Genomic DNA, 5,121 nt, shown 5'->3' on the forward strand with positions numbered 1-5,121 from the left:
GAACTATTACCGTAATAGGAGCAACTGGAAGAAGTGCTGCAAAACCGGTTCTTAAAAGTCGACTCTGTACATTGGGAGGCCACGTAGTAAAACATCAATTCCTTTACATGCCTGAATGTCCAGTCCAATTGCTGGGACGTGATTTGCTATCCAAATTACAAGCACAGATTACGTTCCTACCAAATGGAACAACATCCTTAAAGTTTAATGGACCTTCAGGTATTATGACATTATCCGTACCAAAGGAAGAAGAGTGGCGACTTTATACAGCGTTGACTAGCCAAAACCCTAAGAGTGATGAATCCTTATTCAACATACCAGGAGTTTGGGCAGAGAACAACCCACCAGGACTGGCCCGCAATATTCCACCCATTCGAATCGAACTAAAGCTTGGGGTTTATCCAGTGAGCCTACGGCAATATCACATCCCGCAGAAGGCTAAAAAAAATATTCAATCTTATCTGGATAAGTTCATACGGTATGGTATCCTAAAATTCTGTACTTCCCCCTGGAACACCCCATTGCTGCCTGTTCAAAAGCCCGGTACAGATGAGTATCGCCCTGTGCAGGACTTGAGAGCAGTCAATGATGCGGTTGTCAGTATACATCCAGTTGTGCCCAATCCGTATAACCTGCTTGCTCTAATTCCGGGCGGGGCTACCTATTTTACAGTCTTAGACCTCAAAGATGCCTTCTTTTGCCTCCGAATTGCTGCAAAAAGCCAATGTATCTTCGCTTTCCAATGGGAAAATGCTGTAACGGGCTCGAAACGCCAGATGACTTGGACAAGACTGCCCCAAGGGTTTAAAAACTCACCTACCCTATTTGGTTCAGCTCTGAGTCAAGATCTACTGGATTTCAAGTCCATCCCAGGAGAGTGTGTATTATTACAATATGTAGACGACTTGTTGATAGCAGCAGTCACAAGAGAAATATGTCAGCAAGCAACACACGATCTACTACACATTCTCTGGAAGGCAGGATACAAGGTGTCTAGGAAGAAGGCTCAGTTGTGTCTGCCACCTGTCAAATATCTGGGATTCCATATCTCTGAAGGTCAAAGGATAATGGGGCCAGAGAGAAAAGAAGCTGTGTGCCAAATACTAATACCCAAGAATAGAAGACAAGTGCGAGAATTCTTGGGGGCAGCAGGCTTCTGTAGGATATGGATTCCCAGTTATGCGATGTTGGCAAAACCACTGTATGCATCTATCAAGGGTACAGAACACGACCCCTTGCTATGGACTCAAGAACAGCAAAAGGCATTTGAAGATGTGAAGAAGGCCTTGATGAGTGCCCCAGCATTAGGTCTACCTGATCACACACGACCATTCTACCTGTATGTACACGAGCAAAGAAGAATGGCTGTGGGAGTATTGACACAGTACTTGGGATCATGGCAAAGACCTGTTGCCTACATGTCTAAGCAACTGGATGCAGTGGCCAGCAGTCTTCCACCGTGTCTAAGAGCCGTAGCTGCAGCCGCCCTGCTGGTAGCTGAAGCTGATAAACTCACTCTGGGTCAAGAACTTTATGTACGAGTTCCACATGCAGTACAGACGTTGTTGGATTACAAAGGAAATCATTGGTTAAGTAACAGCCGTATGACCAAGTATCAAGCAATGTTGTGTGAAAACCCAAGAGTGCATTTAGAGACTGTAAATACTTTAAATCCAGCTACCCTTTTGCCGCAACCTACTGAAAGTCAACATGATTATTTGGAAGTGATGGATGAAGTATTTTCAAGTAGACCAGATCTTCGTGATTTTCCCATCCAGAACCCCGATGTCCAGTATTATACAGACGGCAGTAGTTATGTGAAAGAAGGGATTCGCTATGCAGGATATGCAGTAACGACGATAGACAAGGTGATAGAAGCTCGGCCACTGTCAAAAGGAACATCAGCACAAAAGGCAGAATTGATAGCACTGACATGAGCGTTACAATTGGCTGAAGGTTTAAGAGTGAACATCTACACGGACTCCAAGTATGCGTTTTTAACCACTCATGCCCACGGAGCTTTGTATAAAGAAAGAGGACTATTGAATTCAGAGGGCAAAGAAATCAAGTACGCAGCTGAAATACTACAACTATTGGAAGCAGTATGGGAACCGAAAGAAGTCGGTATTATACATTGTCGAGCGCATCTGAGAGGAGATGGTGATGTAACCAAAGGAAATCGGATGGCAGATAGTGCAGCTAAGCGTGCCGCTGAATCAGGAAGACAGGAATATGTGGAACATATAGCTGCTCTTATTCCAACTCCACTGTCTCAATGGACTCCAGTTTATACAGCTCAAGAAGAGGAGTGGTTAAAGACTGAACCTGGAAAGTATTTGGAGAACAAATGGTATCAGTTAGAAGATGGGAGAATAGTTATTCCAGCATCACTAGCGGTAGAAATTGTTCAAAATTATCATAATGGGACGCATTCTGGAAGAGATAGTACAGAAGAATCTCTCAGAAAACATTTCTACATACCAAGATTGTCCAACTTAACTCAAGCCATTGTACGAAGATGTGTAACGTGTGCTAAAAATAATGCAAAGCAAGGACCAGTAAAGCCACCAGGAGTTCAGTATATGGGGGGACTCCCTATGTCCGATCTACAAATTGACTATACAGTAATGCCTAAATCTGGTGGACATCGCTACCTACTAGTAGTTGTGTGCACCTATTCAGGCTGGGTAGAAGCATGTCCTACTCGTACAGAGAATGCAGGAGAAGTTGTGCGATTCCTGCTACGAGAAATAATACCCCGATATGGACTACCCTGCTCTATAGGATCGGACAATGGTCCAGCCTTTGTTCATCAGTGCCTACAACAACTGACTCATATGCTTGGTATAAAGTGGAGACTTCATACGGCATATAGACCTCAGAGTTCTGGTAAAGTAGAGAGAATGAATAGAACTATTAAGAATCAGTTGGCAAAGATGTGTCAGGAAACCCAGCTTAAGTGGAACGTCCTTTTGCCCATAGCTCTGTTGCGAATTCGCAGTACACCTACCAGAAGGATGGGTCTCTCCCCTTTTGAAATCATGTATGGGCGTCCACCTCCCGTACTTGGTAACTTAAGGGGGGATTTGAGTCAGCTGGGAGAAGGAATTACCCGGCAGCAGGTTGTAGAGTTGGGTAAGACTATGGAGGAGGTACAGAAATGGGTACAAGATAGATTACCTGTGAATATTTATCCCCCTGTTCATAGTTACCACCCAGGAGATCAAGTAAATACGGGACGGGTTTAGACCCTGGGACAGTATTGTTTATAGGGATAGAGACCGATACGGTGACGTCCCAAACTCATCAGGTATTCCATTCGTTTTATGAAGAGATGAGTATAGATAATAAGATCCCCCATAACGCTAAAAACCTGTTCATAGATTTAGCTGAGAGTATTGCTGGTAGTCTTAATGTAACCAACTGCTATGTGTGTGGAGGTACTAACATGGGAGACCAATGGTCTTGGGAAGCAAAGGAGGTAATGTCCGGTTCTGAGGCAGTTGAACAATTAATATCCTCACAAGCCGATTATCAGATGAGTGTTAGAGGTAAATCTGAGTGGAGATTAAAGACCTCCATCATAGGTAATGTTTGCATAGCAAGGAAAGGAATAATGTTTAATACTTCTGTAGGAGAATTAACTTGTCTAGGGCAAAAAGCTTATGATGTTAATACAAAGAATACAACTTGGTGGTCGGCTTCAAATGTCTCAGAACCATCTAACCCGTTTGCAAGATATGCCAATTTAAAGGACGTATGGTTTGATTTATCCATCACATCTAGTTGGAAAGCCCCAGCAAATTTGTACTGGATCTGTGGTAAGAAGGCCTATTCGGAGTTGCCACAGGACTGGGAAGGGGCATGTGTGTTGGGTATGCTCAAACCATCCTTCTTCTTGTTACCTATTGAAACAGGTGAGACTTTGGGTGTTAAAGTGTATGATGTGAATCATAGGAAGAAAAGGGGACCCATAGAGATAGGCGCCTGGGAAGATGATGAATGGCCTCCCCAGCGTATTATAGATTATTATGGGCCAGCCACGTGGGCAGAGGATGGTACTTTCGGATATAGAACCCCAATTTATATGCTCAACCGCATTATAAGGTTACAGGCGGTGGTTGAGATAATTACTAATGAGACTTCACAAGCGCTCAATCTTCTAGCGAAGCATAATACCAGGATGAGGACAGCAGTGTACCAAAATAGATTAGCCTTGGATTACCTATTGGCAGTAGAGGGAGGTGTATGTGGGAAGTTTAACCTGAGCAATTGCTGTCTTCAAATAGATGACGAAGGGCAGGCAATAGCTGAGCTTACTAGCCATATGGTTAAACTAGCGCATGTGCCTACTCAGGTATGGAAAGGGTACAATCCAAGTAGTTGGTTTGGTAACTGGTATGAGCAGTTTGGAGGGCTTAAGGCATTGGTAGGCGGAGTCATACTGATTTTAATGTTGTGTCTGCTCCTGCCTTGTCTTATTCCCTTAGTAGTTAGGTCTGTGCAAAGCCTGATAGAAAATATAGCAGAAAGGAAGGCTGCAGCACAGATAATGGCCATATACAGATATGAGGCTTTAAATCAGGGAGAACCAATGCAGGAAGAGGAGTGTTGAGGGATTCACATCATAGGAAAGTCTGGTCTGGTTCATGGTAACCTGAGGTGTATGCAAACCAAGGTTAAGTGATGCCTCAAGTAATTGTGAAATATCAAGAGGCATCAAAGGGGGGAATGTGGTGGAATCTCGGTAAAAATAAATTTAGTAGGCCGAGATTACCACGTGGCATGCGTACGTGCATATACTGACGTATCGGTCGGTTGGTTGCACGTGGCAAGATACGATCAGTAGTGTACAGAGCATGTGCGAGAATACAGGATGTAGTATTCCCCTCCTCCATTGTGCTGGACAGGCCATGCGGTCAAGCAGGAAGTTAATTCTTATTTGTTTTGATAGGTTAAGAGAATGTGCGGGTGGAGCTTAATATGGGAGGAGTTATGTGCCTATATGAGGAGCCTGCACTATTGTCCGGGGCTCAGAACTTGTTGTATTTTGGTGACATTAGTCCCTCTGAGTCCCGATCGGTGAACCGAATAAAGAATCTCTTCCTTCCTGAATAAACC

The sequence above is a fragment of the Pelobates fuscus genome, chromosome 5 (assembly GCF_036172605.1).
Source record: "Pelobates fuscus isolate aPelFus1 chromosome 5, aPelFus1.pri, whole genome shotgun sequence".
In the NCBI taxonomy this organism is placed as follows: domain Eukaryota; kingdom Metazoa; phylum Chordata; class Amphibia; order Anura; family Pelobatidae; genus Pelobates; species Pelobates fuscus.